This window comes from Sorex fumeus, unplaced genomic scaffold, assembly GCF_029834395.1.
Source record: "Sorex fumeus unplaced genomic scaffold, SorFum_2.1 ptg000011l, whole genome shotgun sequence".
Lineage (NCBI taxonomy): Eukaryota > Metazoa > Chordata > Mammalia > Eulipotyphla > Soricidae > Sorex > Sorex fumeus.
This window is the reverse complement of record NW_026606068.1, coordinates 219,550-242,537: the sequence shown is the minus strand read 5'-3', so window position 1 is coordinate 242,537 and position 22,988 is coordinate 219,550. Positions and strand designations below refer to the sequence as shown.

Sequence of the window (22,988 nt, the reverse complement as noted above, 5' to 3'; positions counted from 1 at the left end):
GGAATGCTGGGAAGTGACCCGATTCTGTTTAGGAGACTTCAGCTCTCACTGCTGATTGTGAAATAAACTGCCGGGCAGCAAAGCGAGAGGGACATCCAGGACCATTGGGGGGAACATGCGGGCGATAAGGGGGCACTGAGTTCAGGCTGTGTTATTGCCGTTTCTTGGTGTTGCACCAGCAAAACTTTCTTCTTCTTCTTCTTCTTCTTCTTCTTCTTCTTCTTCTTCTTCTTCTTCTTCTTCTTCTTCTTCTTCTTCTTCTTCTTCTTCTCCTCCTCCTCCTCCTCCTCCTCCTCCTCCTCCTCCTCCTCCTCCTCCTCCTCCTCCTCCTCCTCCCCTCCCCCCTCCTCCTCCTCCTCCTCCTCCTCTCTCCCAACAGTGCACAGGGGTTACTCCTGGCTCTGCACTCAGGAATCACTCCTGGCTGTGCTCAGGGGACCATATGGGATGCTGGGATCAAACCCAGGTCGGCCGCATGCAAGGCAAACGCCCTACCTTCTGAGCATTCTGGTGAATGGTGTTGCCTGGGTGGGCACCACACAGGTGGGAGACGAGAGCCTGGGGCTTGCTTTCCACATATCACGCATCTGGTGCAGTTCATTGTTGATCTCCCCACCCCCACCCCTTCTCTTCCTGTGTGCTGTGTTGTTGTTGCCGTGGCCAGAGGGTCACGCACTGGGATGCCCTAATGCCAGCGATCACACGCTTTGTCGTGCGCCACCCAGCTCTCACTCGGCTTAGGGGTCAGTGTCAGGGATCGAAGTTATGTCTTAGAGCCAGCACAGCAGCTGCTCTGACACTGAGCTGAGCATTTGTAGAAACCCCCCAGAGGAGATACGCAATGAGCAGGCACCAGAAATTTGGAGTATGGGGTCCCTGGGGGTAGATTGAAGCTGGAGATCAAGCTGGGATCAGGATCTCAGGGGAGTTTAGGCAAGACCAAAGCAGGTGACGGCCTAGACCGTCAGACCTGGAACCAGGGCCAAAGCTGGCTTTCTCTCACTGGCCTTTCCACACAGTTTTCTCTGCCCTGAGAGCCATGGCCTTAGAACGGAGATCATTTCTATGTGGATGATGTGGATGATGAATTATTTCAGCAGTTTTGTTTTGCTGATGATTTAATATGGGAATTATCATTAGACTTAGAGTTAGCTAATTTCAACCCTTGTATTTGCCCTGTATTCCAGCACAAACACTCAGTGTCAGATGATTCCGGTTTCCTGTGGCCACCAAATCACGGCCTGATGAGTGTGGTCTAGCGCCAACTGAAATTACCAGCTCAGACGGTGCTTTCTTATTCCAAAGGAAACATCAGACACCTTGCTGCAGGGTCTGGGGCGTTGTTGGCCCAGGAGAACACAAAAGCTGGACCCTAGAAGGAACTTTGAGGCCATATAAGGCGAAGGCTCAGCCTATGCTATGGCCGGAGCAGATGGGAAGCCTGGAGTGTTTTGTCACCAAGCAGGGGATGGCCGTCTTGCTGACTGTCACAGACCAGGACCGTCCTCTTGTCGAGGTGTGTGCTGATGAGGCGAGGAACGAACTAGAGAGTTTTGTCTCCAGATCCCATCTGGGCTTGGCGGCAGGAGGGAGTGTCTGAGAGTCTGTGAGAAGTATTGAAATGGATGGAAACGTGGATGGGCTCCAAGGCCTTTGTTTTTCTGTTGCAGGGAGGAAAAGCGAGTGGGATGAAAGTAAATGGCATAGATTATGCCGTTAATTAATGACTGACGGAGCCTCGACAGCCAGACCCAGAACCAGGGCCAAAGCCTTCCTTCTCTCCCCGGCCTTCCTTCACCACAGCTGTCTGCCTCTGGCCTTGGAGGGAAGGCCTTAGAATAGAGACCGTTTCTACATGGCCAACCGACTATTTTAGCGATTTCGTTTTGCTGGTGATTTAATATGGAAATTGTCATTGGACTTAGCTTTAGCTCATTTCAGAACCCACCTACCATTCCCTGAGCACTGCCGGTGAGGGCGCTGTTCAAAAGGGGGTGTTGAGGGGAGCCAACTCTTTAATTGGCCGTAGATCGTTGAGCCAGTGATTCAGAAGGAAGGAGCTGGAGCCATTGAGCAGGCAGGCAGGCCGCTCGCTTGCTTGCCTTGCCCAGGTTCTGTCCCTGGCACCACTGCTAAGACTCTTTTTGCTTTTTCGGTCACACCCGGTGATGCACAGGGGTTATTCCTGCACCCAGGTCAGCTGCGTGCAAGGCAAATGCCCTACCCTCTGTACTATCTCTCCAGCTCCTCCACTGCTAAGACTCTTTGCGTACCAGCAGGAATGAGTCCTGAGCAGGGAGCCAGGAGTAAGTCCCACCAGGGGTGGTCCAAAAGCAAACAAAAGGGAAGCTGAGTAGAGGTGCAAATAGACTCCTGAGGGATGACTTAGTCCAACTGGGGGCGTGGGGGAAGCCACATCGGAATGTCCCTGATTCTCCGTTCAAATTCGAGCTGCCCAGTTCTATAACTTGCGTGGGCTTTGGCCACAGAAGCTCATTTCTCTGAGTCTCCCTGGATGTGTCTGCAAAAAGGGAGGAGAAATACCTTCGTTCCTAGCACTGCTAAAAAAGCACAGTCGTGTGTGTGTGTGTGTGTGTGTGTGTGTGTGTGTGTGTGTGCATGCCCGTGCACGTGTGTGTGTTGGGGGAGTGGGGAGTGTAAGTGGCAGCTCTGAGTCCAGAGATGAAGCCTGATGTTCTACTGGGTGACACTGAGGCTGAGGAGATGGACCCCCAAGCCTTTCCTGTTAGCCTCCTTTCCAGTGCCTCCCCAGGCACTCCTGGACCCTGCCTGCCAGGAAATGGCTCACATTTGTCACCTGAACCAGTCCCCTGGCACAGGTGGGTCCCCTGTGTTGGCAGCACAGAGCTAAGCCTGAGAGGTGGCCTGGGGGCCTCTCTACCACTTGGGGCAGCTGGCCTGACCCCAGTCCCAGCTCCTGGGCATCGCTGCCCACAGGAAGCAAGTCAGCTTGTGTGTGGGGCCTCACTGGCCCCTGGGCCCTTGGCGGCAGCCGTCTTCGAGGGGGTGGGTGGGGGAGGGGAACAGCTGTCTTCTGCAGCCTGGTGGGGGGCCAGGGAAGTTCTGCGCTTTGTTTTGTCTTTTGTCAACTGTCACATGTTTGGCAGGCATGACCGGAAGGGGGGAGGGCGGTGCCCTCTGTGGAGTCCCAGTTCCTGCCCCGGCTGCTCCCACAGTGGCTGCGAGAAGGGAGAGAAATGGCAGATGTGTGAGTCACCGGCACGGTGGGGCCAGCCAGGCCGTTTTCAGTTCACTTAGGAGAATTCCCACCCCGCCCCGCAATCTGCAGGCAGCTCCCTGCTCTGCCTGGAGGAGGGCTCAGCTCCGGGCCTCCTTTGGCTGGGGTGCCCAACTGTGGGTGGCACGGCGGAAAAGCAGACCCATAGTGTCTTGGATGAGATCGTGGCACCCTCTGGGCCAAAGCATCTTTCAAGCTGAGCCACCTGGAGAAAGCATTGGCATTTGCCAATTGTCTTTTGCATAAACGTTTTATATGTTTGCTTTTCTTTTTTTTTTTTTTTTTGACAGGGCGGGAGGGAGGGTGCTCAGGAAGCATGGAGGTACAGAGCTTACCCCTGGCCCTGTTTGCTCTGCCTTCGGCTCCTGCCTTTCTTGCTCCCTCCCATGGCTGCTGTTGGGCTAAGTGGGGTTTCCATGGTGCCAGACCCCCACACTTGGCTTATGGTACTCGCCAGGACCATAGCACATGGCCGTGCTTTAGTCCTGGCCATTCATGTTCAGATTCTGGTGTTCTCCAAAGGGTACACTTCTGACTCTGATGCTCTCGTATCTTCTTAGTCACAATGCCACCTGCACTTTGCACCCTTTAATTGTGGTACTGGCACAGACCTGGCTAGCATGTGGGCAACTGGTGGCACTGGGGGTCAGGGATGGCAGGAGGGGCCAGGATCCTGTTCAGTACATGCAGAAGGAACCAGGCATCAAACTCTTGGTCTCACGGGCACTCTAGCTAAGCCAGGAATTGCCATGAGTCAATATCCCTTTGAGTCTCACCATTCCCTGGCATTGCTGATCTTCGTAACAGTTTGCAGTTGGTGAATGCCTTCAGCAGGCATCATTTTAAGGATGCCTCAGAGACACATATGCTCACGAGGGCTCCCTGAAGTACAAGGATGGTTCTTCCCATTTTGAGGTTGAGGAGACTGAGGCAGTTCGCAGTCACCCAGTTAGCTACAATGGCAAGAGCTAGATTAAAAAAAAACATTTCTACCAGCTCCCTTGGGCTTACACTGACTCCGTCTGGTCTGCAGCATAGGATGTTCCTGAAAACATTTCTGTGTTCAGATAGTCTGGGGAGACGCTGCAGAGCATGAAATACCTCCTGCAGCGGTTCCGTGTATCTTTGTGTTCTTTGTATAAAGAACCCACGAGGTCTTACATGAAAGAACTCTGCTCTGAAGCCGGGCTTTCCAAAATAGATACAACGTTGGCAACCTTATTTCCACACATACTTAGTCCGTGGTGAGACATTTTGGGAAACACCATGCGACTCTACTTTTGCATGAAAAAGGTAAAGGTAAAAGGTAAAGGCCCTCCCGTTGATCGTCGATTTGCTCGAGCGGGCCCAGTAACGTCTCCATTGGAGACTTTGTTGTTACTGTGTCTGGCATATCGAATACTCTCGGTAGCTTGCCGGGCTCTCCGAGAGGGGCGGAGGAATCGAACTCGGGTCGGCCATGTTGGCCGCTTGTAAGGCGAACGCCCTACCCGCTGTGCTATCGCTCCAGCGATAGCATTAAAAAAGCACTAAATTTATGCTTATTTTAATGAAGTTCCCCCCTCTCTTTTTTATTGAATCACTGTGAATGGCAAGTCATGGCATGAAGGAGTTTCAGGCACAAAATGTTCCAATGCCAATCCCTTTACCAGTGTCCACTCCCCTCCACCATTGTCCCCAGTTTCTCTCCTGCCCCCAACCTCCCTCTATGGCAGACTCTTTTCCCTTCTTCTCCCCACTCCCCTTTAGGCCCTGTGGTTTGCAGGACTGCTGTTGACAGGGAGTCATGCGTGGCACCTTACCTCCTTTCAGCACCCTGTCCTCCTCCAGAGTGACCGCTTCCCTTCATTGTCCTTTTGTTTCCTTCCCTGACCCATTCCTCGCCCCTGCCACCCCCACTCCAGTGACGTGCTTCTTCCTGAAGACCAGTTCTCCTGCTCCTTGTTTTTATCGCCTTTGGGCATCTGTCATTATTCCTCAGCTAAGTTTCTCTCTACACTGCTTCTGGGTGAGATCATTCGTCCTCTGTCCTCCTCCCTCTGACTAGCTTCACCTAGCGCCATACTCTCCAGATCCATCGATCCGTAGCTACAAATTGCATGACTTCCTCTTTCCTTACAGCTGAGTAGTACTCCACTGTGTATGGACCGTCACTTCTTGGTCCCACTCATCTGCTCTCAACACTTGGGTTTTTGTCAGCTTCTGGCTATCAGAACTAAGTGCTGCAGTGATAGAGGAGAGCAGATGACTTTCCTGCACGCCACACGCATCTTAAGAAGACATGGAGCCTGGTGGGGAAGTGTGTCGAGTTTGGAGCCAGTATCCATCACGGCTGCTGATGCCTGGGTTCATGTCCTGCGTCTCTTGACGCCTGGCTCACATCTGAGCCTTCTAACTCCATGGCATATGGATTCTTTCCCGTGCCTCACTGTCCGCATCTGCATAATGGAGAAATACGGTAGCATTCTCTCACAAGGGCTGGTGAGAAGTGCTGCCTTGGTTTGGCTTGTTACCTTTATTGTGGCGGTGGCATGCCAATGGAGCTTAGCGCTAACTTCTAGCCCAGTGCTCAGGGGTCACTCCTTCCTATGCAATGTTGGGGCTCAAACCAGGGTCAGTCTCATGCAAGGCAGGCACCTTCTGGGTTGTACTGCCTCTCCGGACCCCTGGTTTGTGAGGATTGATTTAGTCTGGGCAGAGAACTTGTGAGATTCCCATGCCCTGGGTACTTGATGGCCTTCACATAGCCCAAGCAATGACAATATTGGGTACCTGTGGAGTGAAGCCGCTGCCCTAAGGACCGGCTCCATTTCGCAGTGTTCAGAAAGCACAGCTGAATCAGTCCCAGCCCCTCCCACCCCACCCCCTCCGCTCCCTGCATTCACGTTGCCCCTGGACAGCTGCGTGGACCAGATAGTGTCTCAGCGCCCAGCTCCGGTCTGCGCCACCATCGCTGGCTGCTCTGTGTCAGGATTAGCGTGCACGCTTCCTGGGACCCAGGGCAGCTATCAGGGCGGGCCACATGCTCCGGGGTGGCCCAGAAGAAACGGCAGGGCCCGTGCTGGTGAGAGAGGAGCTCCCAAGCCCTTCCTGGTTGAAACAGAGGGGCTGCCCTTTTGCACCCCTGACCCCTGGATTTCCCCAGAAGGAAAAACAGTCGCAGCACATTTGCACCTTCACTGAACCAGCCCCTCTGGGGCAGGTGGGGCCCCTCCCAGGGGAGAGTTTGCGGGGGGGGGGGGGGGGGGGGGGGATCCCGGGATTCCGCACACTGGCTGCTGCTGCTGGCCTCCCTGCAGCCAGCCCCACCTCCGGCGGCAGCCCCCACCCCAAGTTCTGCATGACAGATATCACCCAGGGACCTGATCTTTCCTCCCCGGTATGCTTTGAGGCTGCCCGGAACAACCCCCAGAACTGGGAAGATGGGGAGCAATTGCAAGAATTCTCTCTCTCTCTCTCTCTCTCTCTCTCTCTCTCTCTCTCTCTCTCTTTCTTTTTTTGAGGGGGTCACACTCAGTGATGCTCAGGGGTTACTCCTGGCTCTGCACTCAGAAATTACTCCTGGTGGTGCTCAGGGGACCATATGGGATGCTGAGAATCGAATCCCGGTTGGCCGGATGCAAGGCAAACGCCCTACTTGCTATGCTATCGCTCTAGCCCCGAATTCTCTCATTTTCAAGACAAAACTATCCCAGGTATGTATGCTGGCCTTTGTATTTCACGCCATCCGTTTCAAAGTCTCGGCGTAAGACATTAAAAAATTTGAAAACGCACATGGGTGAGTGAGCAAGGCTGCAGAGGTGGCATGGAAATGGCATTGTGGCGTGCAAAGGTAGGAACCTCTGTCCGTGGCACCCGATGGCTGAGAACAAACCTGTACACTGTGTATGCGATGGTGAAGACCAGACGGGCGTGCAGGAGAAAGGCGAGGGACGGCCCCGTCGTTGTTCCCCCTTCAGAGTGAAGCCAGAGCACAGAGAGTTTACATTTTTGTTCTAGTCACAGGCATAGAGTTTGAACGTGGGGATGTTTCTTTTTGGAAAGAAAAAAAGCACCCACCCGAGCCAGCTCCCAAAATAGGGCTAGACTAAATCGTGGTGGCTTAATACTGGGTGTTGCCCGGCTGTGCAGGGAAGGAACCAAGGACCAGAGTAGAGAGTGGTGGGGTCTGGGTGTGCGCCACGCCGCCCGGAGGGAGTGAGTGCGGCCACAGAGCCTGGTGGCTGCGAAGGGACCTGCCCTCCAGAGTCTGGCTCTCGACACGCCCCATCCCCCACCCCGTGAGTCTCTCCAGCCCCTCCGTCCCCTTCTGCTGCCTTGGGTAGTGGTAAAGAACTTTCGTCTGTGTTCCAGACAGGGAGGGCGATTGTTCGTTATCACCGGGCCACCTGTGAGCAAACCCTGCCCGCCCCAGGAAAAGGACGCCCCCAGACCCTGAGGCCCGGGCCAGGCGGCCAGTATCAAAGAGTGTGATGAAGTGGAGGCAGCTTTATCTGAAAGTCAGATGTGGGGGCCTTGGGCAGGTGGTAGCATTTGTTCCTGCTCACCCCCTCCCCCCACATCCCACCCCTATGTTCTCAGAGGCGAGCTGTGCAAAGGAGTTCGAGGACATGGCGGGGGTGTGACCTGCAGAGACCAGACAGAGGCCCCATGGGACTGGGAGGGAACTCAAGGGCTGGACTCGGTTTGCAGGACCCTGGATTTGATCCCCCCACACACACACACCACACAGTTCCCTGCCTCCCATTCAACCCCGACTCCCACCCCCAAGGATCAGCAGGCACCCTGCTCCATGCCTGAGCCATTTTCTTGCCCAGCCCAGTATTTGATTTGGAAGCCGACGGAGCCACTTTCTTTGCCGTCTTTTCGTTTGTTTGGGGGCCACACGTGGCAATGCGTAGGCCTCACTACTGGCTCTGTGCTCAGGGATCGCTCCTGGCTAGCTCCAGGGACCATTGGGGGTGCCAGGGATCAAACCCAGCTTGACCACATACAAGGCCAGCCCCTCACCCGCTGTCCTTTTGCTCTAACCCAACTGCCCTTTAAGTGCTGGTGGTCCTAGAAGCCCCCCATGGAGAGAACAGAACCTGAGGCCTGGGGGTGTAAACAGACTTTCTCTCTCCCTCCACCTGACCCGGGGGTCCCCGGAAGTCAGGGGACAGGCTCAGGGGCAGAGCAGACTTCGGTTCTTCCTTCTCGATGCTGAACCTTGGGTGCAATTCTCCTGATACAAGAAGCCCCTCCATTCTGGGGCTCCACATGCCCCCCCGGATCCCCCTACATCAGCTAGCATTCATTGTTCATTACAGAACAGAAGGAGGGGTCCCTTGTCTCCCACGCACTCCCCTAGGACCTCCAGAGCTGAAGCTGTGCCCTGGTCACTGCGTTCCGAGAGGCAGAGGGCCAGGCCTGCTGATGTCCAGTAGCATGAACTCAGCACATGGCATAGCCCTGGAAGGTGCCCAGTTCCTGGCCAGGAGGGCCTCCCACTCCTGCCTCCTGCACTTGGACACGTGCTCATATGTGTCGTGTGTCCACTTAAGAGTCGGATGTTGCATGACCTGGACTCAGATCTGGAGTGCTCAGACCTTTGGGCTTTGGTTCATCCTGTGTCTGTGTGACTCCCCTCAGGGGTGAGACACTCAAGAGCCGCACCTAGATAACCACGTGGCAAAGCGAGAGGCAGCCGAGAGGACGAGAGGCAGATGCGGCTGTGTGAGACACTCAGAAGAGGAGGGGGTGGGCTACCCCCACATTACAGACCCCAAGGAGGCACATCCCCGTCAGTTTCCCCCACCCCAGCCAGGCCACTCGCCGGGTCCACCGGGGCACCCGGGCATTCATAGCAGCAGCCTCTGACCCTGCCCTTCGCCAGCAGAAACCATCTGCCTCACAAGCAGGGGGCCGTGAGTTCGATCCCGCAGTGCTGCTAACAGGCCCAGAGAATGTTCCTGGAAACTTGGGAACCACAGCGGAGCGGGAGGTGTTGGGAGCACAGCCAGGTGTATATCACCTGGCTTGCCCAGGTTGGGACCTGCTCTGCTCATGAACTCACGTGTGCAAACACTGCACAGTTGAAGTGTGTGGCCCCTGGCAAGCCCTGAGGCCAGGTGTGCATATGCTCCCATCATGTATCCCACCACCCCAGTCATCATAACAACAAGGAGACAGGCGGAAAACATCGTTAGGATGCCCCCTCCACGCCGTATGATGAATCCTGCAGCTCATCATCACCGCCTCCAGAAAGCCAGCCCAGATTTCCCCCAGCCAGAAGGAGTAACTTCCTCCTTGGAACTCCCTTTAAGCTGATCTCTCTTTCTCTCTTTCTTCCGTCAAGCTGGTTTTTGTGCATGGATCTCTTTTTCCTGTGTTGGATCCAAAGTTCCCCATTTGTGTAAGCTCAGTGCTACGCAGAGGGTCCAAGCAGAGACCCCGAATGCTGGCCGTTGGAGAAGGGAGGAAGCGAGCACATTTGGTGGGAGAACCAGCAGGGACTTGGCTGCAGAGGCAACCACGGGAACCAGAGGCTGGACAGAGTATCAGAAGAGGAAGTTTAGAGAGGCCAGGGCTTTCGAGAGATAGTCAGAGCCCAGCCCAGTCCAGAAGGACCGCCCCCCACCCACACACACACACACACACACACACACACACACACACGGGGGGGGGGGGGGGCAGGGGGAGCCTTGGCGGCAGCTGCCTCTCATCTTCCTGGTTTGGGTCTAAGCACTGGAGCCCCCCCCCCCCCCCCCAGGAGAAACACCGTCCACCGCCTTTCACAGAGGGTAGAAAGGTTCCCCAGAGCCAGAGCCGGTAAGAGCGGGGGGCCTCGCTGTTGGGAAAGGGGGTTCAGGGCTCTGGGGAAGTCACATTTCTGGCTGGTCCATGGATAACGTGGGCTCCGGCGTGTAGTCGGGACGTGGATGAAAAAAGCACATCTTGGCAAGCCCTGTGTGAGACAGGCATCCAGGACCTGCCTCCCCCAAGGTTGTTCTGCTGGATCTCCCAGTTTCAGGAACCCAAGGATGCCGTGCAGTGGGCACACTGTAGGCGTGGGCAGTTCCCAGGACGCTGGTCAAGAACTGGGCATGCCTTGGACACTTGGGTGGGAGAAAGCATAATGAATTACAGTATTCCATCAGGGTTGTTCCTCTGTCAGAAGCAGAACCCCAAATTTCTACACTGGATGTGGTGGCCTCGACTGGATTGGCGGGGGGGCGGGGGCATGTTGCCCAAGAACTCCACCAGGCACAGTTTTACATCGAGGGTCCCTGCCGCTTCTCCAGCACAAATGAGTGTCCGACAGCTGTGTGAGCGCCGGGCCTGCTCCTTGAATGGAGTTTCACACTGACCAGGCCAGACTTGTTGATGCTGGTGTATATCTTTGGCTCAGATTGGCCTCATCGTTGCTTCGACTAATAGAATCACATGTCATTTACTTGTACTTTTATAAAAGCGTCCTGAAGGTTCTTATGGGCATTCTCCACCCGCCCTCCCTTTGTTGTCGTGATGACCAGGGGTGACACACGTTTGACTGTGGTGACACGGTTCTCCATTGTGGTGTTTACCTAGGTGCTTGCAAGAGACTGTGCCATCTAGTGTTTGATGTACATGTGCACGCACACACACGCATACACACACACACACACACACGCATATACATGCACACGCCAGGCTGCCATCCACTGTCGCATTGCCTGGGACCCCTAGGAGCAGGACCGTGATGACCTGACTCAATGCATGTGGGGGCAGTGGGGCTCCAACTCAATGCCTCACACTTGCAAGGCAGGATTTGTGTGTGTGTGTGTGTGTGTGTGTGTGTGTGTTTGTTTGCCACTGAACCAGCCCTAGGATCTCTCCTAGATTTTTGAAAATATTCCAAGGACAAATTTGATAGCATCTACTTTGACCTTCTGGAACTCATACATGGTCACAGCCAGCTAAAGGCGTTTAATGCCCAATGCTAATCATAAGATGACCTGTCCTTGGGAAGCAACACACACACACACACACACACACACACACACACAGCACACGCGCACACAAACACACCCTGCACCTGCAGATTGAAACAACGGAGGCATTGGGGCCACTTTCGTTTTCTCTCCCTGCAGGGGAAGGGCGCCCCGAGGACAGAAGGGCTAGATAAGGAACTGCTTTAGACACGGGTAGCTAGCTGGTGGCTGACAACCAAAATCTGTCCACAAGGACAGAAGGGAAGAAACTACACATGGTGTGCTCTGGAGGAGCACAGGGGGAAATAGGAGGAGTTTGTGAAAAAAGACAATTTAGTGTGGATCTGTTTCTAATGGATATTTAACTCGAAGCAGAGCACCAAAATTAATTTGCCTGCCTTAACCTCTTCATCCGGGAGAGAATCCCTTTAACATTATGTGAGCTGAAGGAAGCCTTCTGTGGTAGGATGTGCACCCCACTGGTCTCAGAAATGTTGATGTTTGGCCCTGGCGTTAGGCCTGTCATCATCAGTCACCTACACGCTGGTCCTCGTTGATGGAGCAGATAATGACTGAAACCTCTCTCTGGCCCTGCGAGTCCCTGAATTATGAAGAGGGGAAACGAGAAAAACAGTGATATCGCCGTCAGTGGCATAAAACTGTCACGTGTCAGCAAGCAGCTGTCCTTGGTGCATTATCGTTGAAAGAACTAAGAGCCCTGTAAGATGGGTGCTGGGCCCTGTCTCCCCCATGAGGATCAGACTCCCGGGCTGATGGGTGAAGTGCTCTGAGCTCCCTGTCACTGAAGTCCACGTTAGTGTTGGTGAAAGTAGAATGCCCATAGTTTGGGGTTTGGCTGACTTCGGGGACCAAAGTCTGGTGAAGCTCAGGAACAGCTCCTGATTTGGTGCTTGGAGATCACCAAGGGATTGCACTTAGGCCCTGGGGACGCAAAACCTGCACTCTTGCTTTTTTTTTTGAGTTCTCTCCCTAGTCCAATGCCCAAAGGTTCCAAGCTAAATCTTGGGTCCGTGATCTGAGGAGTTACTAGTCTTCCCAAGAGAAACAGAATACTAGGAAAAGGTCTGCCCTGGAAATACGGGGCTGAGAGGGAGAATGAAATGCTTCCGTGGAGAAATCTTTTCCACGGTGTCCCACTGGATGAGCTGCTCTGGTGTCATTCTTAGGTTACCTCGAATAAAAACCTACCACGCAGGCTTTCGGTAGGAGCAGGCTGTGTGTTCCTGGTGTGGTCCTTGTACTGATTGTTTCTGCCAGATCTCTGTTCGTTTCCATCAGACCCCTTCTTCCCAGGTTCTAGTTGACATCAAGAAGGAAAAAAAATTTTTTAAAAAAGAAAAAAACTTTAGTGAATTTGAATTTATTCTCATTTCTTTTATCTCACAAGAAAAGAATTTTTTCTTTTCTCTTTTTTGTTGCTTTGGGGGTAATTGTTTTGGTTTGATTGGGTTGGTTTTTGATCACACCTAGCAGTGCTCAGGGCTTACTCCTGACTCTGTGCTCGCGGATCACTCCTGGCAATGCAAGGGTTGAACCTGGGTCAATCAGGTTCAGGGCGAGCACCTTACTTGCTGTACTATCACTCTGAGAACTTTTTTTTTTTTTAATTGAGAAACTCAGAGTGTGTAAGGTTTCGCAGGCTCTTGGGGCCTGGGCTTGGCAGATGAGGTCTGAGGTGTGTTCCTTAAGTGACATCTGGAGGGTTCCAGGCCCTCGCTGTCCCTTAAGTCAGTTTCACTTGGAAAAGGAGTTGGCCCACGTACATGCCTGAAGAGGAAGAATGCTGATGAGTTTGCACCGGGAATGAGGCAGCGCCAGCCAGCAGTGGCTCAGGGACCCTCTGTTCTCTGCCCTCTGCAAGAAACTATGTCAACTTTCAGGTTCTCTTGGGAGCTCCCCGCCACATGCCCTGGGACTGGGAGGGCCAGCACAGAAGGTTCTTCTGGCTGGTTCACCTCGCAGGGGCCCTGGAGACGGCTTTTCACTCTGAGCACTTATCAAGTCCAGGCACGATGACTGGAGGCAGGGCCCGCCCGCCCGCTCCAGTTTCACCGGAGAAGGCGAGATGAAAGAGAGAAGGAAAAGACGCCAGAGCCCTTTTCCGGTGCGTTGGCAGGTACCGATGTTGGTATCTGGACCATGGTGTGGGCCTTTGGTTTCTGCAGACAATTGTTCCCAGCCCTGCAGGCCAGTAGGCCTCTATGATCCGGGGTCTGGGCGCCGTGCAAAATGGGCCGTGGGGCTTTGTCCCCCCTGAGTTGGGCTTCCTGAGAAGGCAGTGAGTGCCTCCATCCTGTGGACATTGAACCTGCTGGCTAGGTCGTGATCTGGGGGAGGAAATGCTAGATAATAATTAACGTATCTCCCAGGTTAATGACAGAGCTCCTCTGCGAGCGCTAATAATGACCGTGTTCCGTGGCAGACAGCATGTAGCAGCATAGGAATTGGGCTTTTAATTGTATTCTTGAACTTTGCAAATCCATCCCAAAGCAGACTCTCTGTCTCCCTGTGCCCTTCCTTCACCCGCAGGCACTCAGCTCCTGGCCAACCTGCCGGGCCTGGCCTCGGCCAAACCTTCCGCTGGGCCTCACAGTCCTGACTCCTGCCCCTCTGTGTGAGTTCCACACCCCCCTTTCTGCTTTCTGGAGCCCACCTGGTCACTGCTGTTTGGGGGCCCGGGCCTGTGTTCAGGTGGGGGTTCTGAGCCGCCCATCGGGGGGACCCTGCATGGTGTGTGACCTCCCTTTCTCCTCTGCCTATGGAAGGCTGAGCTTCTGGACACCCCACCTGCTTTCTCTGCCCTTTCCACCTCTGTCTCCTGCCCATCTCCTGCCTCAGCCCTCCCTGCCCTCCTAGCCCCTGCCCCTCCCTAGCTCTCAGTTGTCCCTTCTGGAAGTTTCTCTCTCTCTCTCTCTCTCTCTCTCTCTCTCTCTCTCTCTCTCTCTCTCTCCAGGCTTGACTGTCTTTCCAATGCGATTAGAAAGGTGTCTCTTGACTGGAAAGATGAAAAAGTGGGCAAGGCACTCACGTTGCATGCAACTGACCCAGATTCGATCCCAGGTACCACAAAGGGTCCCCCAAGCACCACCAGGAATGACCCCTGAGCACCGAGCCAGGAGTAAGACCTGATCACTGCTGGGTGTGGCCCAGAAAGCCCAAACAAACGAAAGCACATCTCTCTTTTTTTTTTTTTAAGAATTTTATTTTAATGAATCAGGGTGAGATACAGTTACAGACTTACAAACTTTCGTGATTATGTTTCAGTCATACAATGTTCAAGCACTCATCCCTCCACCAGTGCCCATTCTCCACCACCAATGTCCCCAGTATCCCTCCCAACAGATGGGACGACCTTAAACTAAGAAGCTTCTGTACCTCAAAAGAAGAAATCCAGAAGCACATCTCTTGACACAGTCCCCCATCCCTAGAAGTGTGACTTACGTCCTTGTTGTTTTCTGCTTCCAGCCAGAGTTCTCCTAGCACCCACCCTCCAAACTGTGGTCCTGAATGCTAGGTTCCCCTCTTGTCCCCCCTGGAACCCCCTTCCCATCCCGCTAGAGGTCCCCTCTGGACTTCCCCAGCTCCCTGCCCCTCAGGCTTGGCCACCCCTCCTTCCTGCCTGCCCCGGAAAGTGACTAATGACTGCCCCCCCCCACCCCACTGCTTTGGTAAATAACAATTACTGGGACTTTTTGTTTTTAATCATAAAAGTGTCGCATGCGTTGAGAGCACAGGGCCTGGAGCCAGGCTGCTGGCTGTGGCCCCACTTACCTTGCCCCTGACCATGCTGGGGTCTTCAACAGCTGCCCACCCTGGTTCTTCATCCTTCCCGACAAAGACATGAGTAGCCACTCCAACACTCAGAATCCCGCGAGGTCCACCGTGCTCCTCGGACAAGGCGTGCCAAGGGCACACACCGTGAAGGGATTTGCTTTTAAGGCCAAAATGAAGTAAAAACATACAAACCACCCAGAGTGCATAAAATCACGCTCAGAATCCTCGAAAACTCTCTGCCTGACTGCAGGCACAGTCTTCGGGGTGCTTTCTGGGCTTGGTATTTTTAGCTGAAGATATTTACTAATCTAAATAATAATCTAATAATAACTAAAGTAAGGAAGCTAGCCTATACCTAGGCCCATTTGAAACTAAAGAAACTAGGACTAACTATAACAAAACTGATTTTATTGTCCTTTGTAACCAGAGTAGCTGGGACTAACTAAATCGACTTGCAATGAGGACCACCTATCACTAACCCTATTTGTAACTAACTTGGTTCTACCTATAACTAAATGTATTTTGCAACTAAAGTAAATAAGAATCCTCCCCACCCAAAACAAAAAAAAATCCATTTCTAATTAAAGAAAGACCACCTCTAAATAAATTGAGATGCCACTGAGGTTTCTGGGATTAAGTGTTATCATTTGCCGTTAAGTAACTGGGCCCATCACTTCCCGGCCTTTTGGCTAAGATCAAGTGTAGTATCTGTTCTTATCAGTTTAATATTGGATACGTCCTTTATCTGAGGACAATATATTAAATGGATTTTTGGAACTAGGAGTTGGAATAGGAGCTTGCTCCATCCACTCCACACCTCAACCTGGTATTGCAGGAATGATGCGCCCGTCCAGGGAATTTAAAAAAAAAAAAAAAAGTAACTGGGTCCATGTCTATACCTCTTTGCAGGAAGTAACTTGGAGAAGTAACTGGGGACCCCCACACAACTAAATCCTGCTGATGCTGCATTAGCCTTGTACTTCTTTCTCTCTTCCTCCTAGCTCTGGGGGGAGCCGCCTGCTCTGGCCCACCCTCTTCTCTGCTCCTTTGACCTCTGGTCTGCCCAGGAGAGCAGGTCCTCAGGTGCGTGGGCTGTGTTGGACTCTTCCCTCAGTGCTCTGCCTGCAATTCGGGCTCCCCAGCGCCTGGGACTGTGGGTCCCCTTCACCTGCCATCCTCCTCTGCCTCCTCGTTGCCCGCGTGTGTTTGCAGCCTGAGCTGTGGTGCATATGGTACTGACTCTGGGAAGGCTTCTGTGCACCAGACTTTCCTCTGGATGAATCTCTAAATCATTACATTCCTCTTGGGTAGTTTTCTCGTCTTATCTCAGTCCCAGAGAACCTATGGGCTGGTTCCATGAGGGCTCCCAGATTCAGGTGACTCCAAGCCACACTAAGTGACACCATCAAGATTTGAGCGTGCTTCTAGCCAATCCCAAAACCGAGATGCTTTGTTTATTTGTCTGAAATGAATTCGCTGCCCCCAGCCCTTCCCCAGAGGGATCAGGCTGTGCCTGGCCCTGCCTCCCAGCTCCATTCTGCCCTGTGTGAAGTCTGCTCACTTCCCTTCCTAGTAAATACCCTATGCCCGTCCTTAGGCTCAGGAACCTTCTGGAACTTCCATTTCCCATAGCCACGTTAGCCTCGAGCCGTGCTGCATTTCTCCACCCTCCCCGCTGAAGCATTCTGTCACTGCCCTGCTCGGTGCCCACCTCTGTCATTCCTGAACTGCATCCTGCACCCGTGCCTCGGCCCTCTGTGCCATCCTTCCTCAAGGCACCGCAGGACTTGGCCCAGGATCCTGGTGTCGTCCAGAGCCATACCTAGTGGGCCCTTTAATGATCACCCCAGCATTCCATGCTCGTTGATCCCAGGTGTGTGGGGAGCCATGCTTGTCCCATCCCTTCTCGGCCTGCCCACTCTCGAATCCAGCACCTTCCAGCGCCCTCAGAGTAGGTAATGACACCCAAGGTGTTGCCTCTTAATCTAAAAAGACTGTAGTCGCCTCTGCCTGTGGCTCTCACGTCACCTCTCCAGGTGGCGGGGTGTGGTATGTGGGGCACTGAGCCCCTCTCTCCGCAGCGGTATTCAAAAGCTTGTCCTCTGGATCAAGCGTGTTGGATGCTGAGATGAGGGGTGAAGGCAGGTACCTTGGGAGGGATATTGGGGAGGACACCCAGCCCGTCACCTCAGAGCTGAAAGGAAGGGACACGGGGCCTTGGTACCCTTAAGGGCACTGATCACTTCTCCAACTGAGGAAGAGGTGACTGGCAATTGGGGCATCTGCCTCTGTCCTTAAACCAGAGGCCCAATAGCTGCCTGGAGCTGGAGCCCGGGTCTGCCCATCCTCTCTGCCAGCTAGTCAAGGGATGATGCCAGCAGAGTGGACCAGACTCAGTTCAAACCAACCATTGGTTCACTTGCCAGCCGGATTCCCCTGCTGCAAGTTCCAACTCAGAAATTCCTGCCTTCCAGCTCTGGGGTCCTTAGGAAGCACCGCCCCTTCAAAGGCTTGCTCAGACGTTTTAGGGAGAGAGAGGGACCAGCATCAGTCTTTCTGAGCTGCAGCTGTGGCAGGGCTGGAGACGACTTCTGGGGGATCATTGTGTTCTTTTGGGTTCCTTGCCCTGAGGCAGCCTCCCCCGGCTGTTTCTCTCTCCCTGGAGACAGGGCCCATGAAACTCTAGGAAACATTCTTTGGGAAGCAAGACTTTTATCTTCTGCTTCTCTGGTCATACCCACTTCCTCTTCCAGTCCCACCCAGTTGTGATGGTCACAGGAACAGCAAGGGTTTGGTCACGCAAGGACTGAGTGGGAGAGTATCAGTGTTCTTACCTGGAAAATGGGAGAGTAACCCCACAGCTAGCTCCAGAAAGTCTGACATAAGGCTAAGTGAACGAACAGGTGCAAAGCTGGCGTCCCACATGCTCCGGTCTGTTGTTGAAAGTCAAATAGGTTAAGGGGCGTCTGTAGGTGCCTGGGGGGACTTAAGAAGAAAGCACAAGGGGCTGGAGCAATAGCACAGAGGGTAGGGCATTTGCCTTGCACATGGCCGGCCCGGGTTCAAGTCCCAGCATCCCATGTGGTCCGCCGAGCATTTCCAGGAGTAATTCCTGAGTGCAGATCCAAGAGTAAGCCCTGTACACGCCGGGTATGACCCAAAAAGGAAAAAAAAGAAGAAGAAGAAGAAGGAAGCACCGGCTGCAGGGCACAGTGATGCAGTGATGAATTGCGGGAGACTAGAAGTGGGGTCCAGCTGGGTTTGGCTGGCTCCCTCTTGGGGTTGCTTCACGTGTTTGCATGGGAGAAACGGAGTTAGTAACACTCACTGTTGTCTCGGGGCCGCAGCCAAGAGTGAATAAAGCCCTGAACCCAGAGCCTGGCACCCCCAGGAGCTCCTCCCTTCTCACTATTTACCTTTGATTTTAGGCTATGCCCAGCCCCTCCGGGCTTACTCCTGGCTCTGCACTCAGGGATCCCTCCCGGTGGGGCTCAGGAACCAAATGAGGTACCCGGGATCAGGCCTGGATCAACCGTGCACAAGGCAAGCACCCACCCCGCCCCCCCACCCCCTTTCACTCTTAGTAGCTTTATCCTGTACTTCACGCATCTGTCCGTGCCCAAGAAGCACAGGGGACATCTGCCATGTGGCAGGATCCCCATTTCTCAGCCAGGCTTCCTCACAAAGGTCAAGAGGACACCGTGCTGGGAAAGGTCACGTTGGCTGTTGACTATCAGCTCCAGCGCCAGCCTGGCCCCAAGGAGCATAGCCGGATTCTGCCCTCCGCAGCACCCTGGGGGCAAGTATGGGGTGCAGAGCAGTGGCCAGCCTGTGCCAAGGGGAGAGTCTCCGCCCCATGCAGTTCCGCCTGGCCAAGGGAGACCCACGCCCTACCTGGTTGCTCGTGCAGGGGTGTGACCTTTGGCTGGGAACTGGCAGTATTTGCAGGATCTCGGTGGGATGGAGCAGCAGGATGTACCCTATTTCCAAGAAAACTGATGCCATGCAAACACCCCCAGGTGATCTGCTCGTGCTGGCTGGCGGGCTGGTTACCCCACCGTCGTGTGTCTTAATGGAACCCCCGTTACTTCTCTTTGCATTCTTCGGTTGGAGAGAGAGGACGTGACTGGGATGGCTGGCCAGCCGGGTGAAGGGGGCCACTAAGAGAGAGGCCTGGCAGCTGGGGTAGAGAAGAGGTCACTAAGACAATGAGGACTGGAGGGATCGCTCGGGATGGGAGATGTGTGCCGAAAGATGATAAAGGACCAAACGTGATGGCCTCTCAGTATCTGTATTGCAAACCATAATGCCCAAAAGGAGAGAGAGAGTATGGGGGAAATTGTCTGCCATGGAGGCAGAGGGAGGGATGGGATGGGAAGCGGGAAGGGATATGGGGGATATTGTTGGTGGAGATGTTATGCAATGGCGGAGGGATGGGGTTTGATCGTTGTGTGACTGAAAATCAAACATGAAGGCTTTGTATCTATTGTAAGTGTATCTCACGGTGAGTCAATAAAAGAGAAAAAGAGAGGGGGAGGGAGGGAGGGAGGCAGGCCTGGGTTCCAGTCCCCTTCCTGCTATTGCAAAGCCCCTCCCCTCCCCCCAGTGTCGGGCAGCTGGATTCCATTTCCTGAGCTTCCATCTCAGTAGGAAGGGTAAACAGGACTTCTCCCAGGTCAGGACCTAATGAGCTAACGCTGACGAAAGGACAAGGACGTCAGCGAGCACCTGGCTCAGGGCATACCTGTGTTTGCGCTCCGGTGAGGACGAGTGGCTCAGCTCTCATGCAATGGGAAGACAGTCTCCACACATCCCAGGTCAGGTCCGTAGCATTGGCTCTAGCCGGCGTGCAGCTCAGCACAAGAAGTGGTCGCTCGCCGTGTTGGCAAGCGCTTGACCACAGCTGTACCGCCTCATTCATGGCAAGTTAGTACAAGCAGCCATGCCAGGTTTTGCCGGTGATGTTAGGGGATTCAGGCACAACTCCCCCCGTTCTTGCTCACCCATCTCAGGCATGCCGGCCCCAAAGGGGTCCTTGAAGCCCCGAGTTTGAAGCAGGAATTTATCCAGGGAATAAACGGGGAGTAGGTGTTGGAAGACTTTTCTGGAAGAGGAGAAAATGCAGAAAAAATCTAAGTGGAAAGAGCAAGACTTAATGAGCCAGAATGATAGTATAGTGGGTAGGGCGCTTGCTTTGCATGTGGCCGACCCAGGCTTGGTCCCTGATTCCTTGGATGGTCTCCAGGAGTAATTCCTGAATGCAGAGTCAGGAGTAACTCCTGAGCATCACTGGGAGTGTCCCCAAAAGCAAAACAAACAAACAGAGAAACAAAAGAGAAAAGCACTTAAGTAAACCAAGAGAAGCAAGCAGAGAACTGAATTGAGCTTTGCAGGGGGGAGCTTGCAAATGCAACCCTCAGTGTCCTGAGCATCTCTGAGCCTCAGTGTCTGGTAAAGTGGGGGAGGTGAACAGAGAGCCGGGCCCCCAGATCCTGAGGAGGACCCCGCTGGTGTTTGGATAGGGACAAGCACATAGCCTGGTGTCTGTCAGAGATTCAGCCTGATTTGCGGCAAACCTCTATTGCCATCAGGGTAGTTATTACGACAGAAATACAAGCCAGGCCCTTTGACCTTTTTCCTGGGGCAGAGGAAATCCCTGGGCCTTTCTCTGAGCTGCAGAGAAATCTGTTGAAAGGAGGATCCTACCTGCCTTTCATGGTCTGGCTGGGTTCGATTGGACAGAGAGAAGGAAGGGGTATAAGTCCTTGTTCTGAGGCTGATGGGATCCTTCCATGAAGTGTAGGCAGCCAAGACCGGGGTAAAATAGGAGTTGAGAGAATGGAAAGTAAAACTCAGAGAGGTGTTGGGACGGGGTGCAGGCCAGTGGGTGAATATGTCTCAGCCCTTGGACATTAGAGTCCCTGGATTCCAGGCCCAGTGCTTAATGAGAAAAGAAACTGTTACCAACACTGTCAGCATTGGAATGGAGAGGGTGTGGGAGAGACCAAAGTCCAACGGAGCAAGTCTGGACTTGTGCCCATTAGAATGGACTGTAGTGGGCGCTGCCCACTGAGCCACACAGCTGAGGCCCACAGACTGGCAGCCCCAGATCAGTTTTCTCTTGTGGCAGCTAGGAAATTAAACAACACAGAGATGGCTCAGGTGGGGGCAGCACAGGCCTCAGGCATTGGCAGGTCCGGTCCGAGGCCAGCCTCCTTGGCCAGGACAGCTGGGGGGTGGGGGGGGGATCAGAGGGGTGGTATCCTGTGCTGAGAAAGGAGCATCAGAGGGGTGCGGCAGGCAGTAGTATTTCAGGGCACCGCTCAGAGTGAACGGGAGGAGGCTTGCAGGCTGGTGCTGGGGGCCTGCCCGCGTCCTCTCGATTCCTTCCCACATGCAGTGCAGAAGTAATCTTACTATTCATCCATTCTACAGCAAGGGAACCTGAACCCCGAGAGGCAAAGCAGTGCAGGTGGTATGATCTGAGCCTGAATGGAAACGCATCTGAGTTTCACTCTGCAGAGCTGTAGCAAAGAGATGGGCTTGGACAGGCAGGCGGTCATGGGAGCAGGGGGCTGAGGCGGGGGAGCTGAGGGTGGGGCCGCAGGGGGCCTTTCCAGAGGAAGCGGCTGTGCAGGCAGCAAATTTAGACTAGCAGCAGGGAAGTGTGTTCAGTGCTAAAAGTGAGTTAAGGCCGAAGGAGGTTTAATTCTAAACTGGGTCAGATCAGTAGAAGGTGCTAGAATTTTCCAGAGCTGCCTTGGAGCTTTGAAGCGTTAAGGTAGAGAGGAAGTAGCGGTCTTTTGAAAGAACAAACTTGAGTCCCAGGTGGAAATAGACCTGGCTGCATGCAGCCAAAAGCAGGCCGATCATTGCTGTTTCTCACAGGTTTCTAGAAGCACCTAGAAAGCATTTCAATGCTGTTCTCAAGCTCCGCCCCATCTGATGGTGTGTGTGTGTGTGTGTGTGTGTGTGTGTGTGTGTGTGTGTGCATGTCTGTGTGTCTCTGGATGACTGGATGCACATAAGTGAATGAGTGATGTGAGTGTGTGAATGTGTATGTGTCAGTGTGCATATGTGTGAATGTGTACGAGTGTATATGTCTATGAGTGCGTATCTCTTTGTGTGTATGTGTGTGTGAGTGTATGTATATGAGGGTATTTATGTGAATGAGTGTGAGTGCATGCGTGTGTGTTAAGTGTGTGTGTTATGTATGAGGATGAGTGTGCATGGGAGAATGTGTGAATGAATGTGTGTGGCTATATTGATGTGGAAGAGTGTGTCTGTGTGTTTGTGTGAATATGTATGCATAAGTGTATTTGTGAGTGTGTGTGAATGAATTTGTGTATGTGGGACTGTATGTGTATGGCATGTGTGAATGTGTGTGTGAGTGTATGTGTGAATGCGTAGAGTGTATTGTATGACTTTGTGTGAGTGTAAGTGTGTGTATGTGTATGTGTGAATGTGTGTATGTGGGAGTGTATGTGTGTGGATTTATTTGTGCAAATGTGTGCGTGAATGATTGTGTCTCTATGTTTATGAGAGTGTGTGAATGACAGAGTGTATATGTTATGTGTCTATTGTGTTTGTGTCTCTGTGTGTCTGCGTATGTGCCTGTGTGTTGCTCTACGTACTCAGCACGGTCAGGAACTCGCTGTGCAGGCTGTCCTGCTCTCTCCTGGATTTGTGACCTGGATTGGCTCATCCTGCTGGGTCCCTGCCAGCTTCTCAGGCCCTGGAAGAGGGTAGGAGCCGGGACTTTCAGCGGCGGCTTGCCTGGAATCAGGGCAGCCTCTCTCCGGGAGGGCCATTATTTCTCATTCAGCTGCTCCCAGGAGCACTCCTCCCGCCTCCCACCTCCACTCTGGAGCCTGGTCTCAGAGTGACCCCATCCCTCCATCGAGGCCAATCTTCCGGGCTGCCCTGGGCCTCCCTACATGCTGGAATGTTTCCTGGTGCTCAGAGACTGGCAGGATGGTGGT

At 53.5% G+C, this 22,988-nt stretch overlaps 1 protein-coding gene and 1 non-coding gene across 2 annotated transcripts in view; both read left to right on the top strand.

Annotated features, from left to right (window-relative positions):
* Positions 1 to 22,988, top strand: part of GNG12 (G protein subunit gamma 12) — a 142,794-nt gene that overhangs the window by 107,940 nt on the left and 11,866 nt on the right. The gene's annotated exons all lie outside the window — the stretch shown is intronic.
* On the top strand, positions 15,676 to 15,857 carry LOC130020395 (U2 spliceosomal RNA). The gene has a single exon (XR_008792001.1). It is a non-coding gene; the product is annotated as a U2 spliceosomal RNA (small nuclear RNA).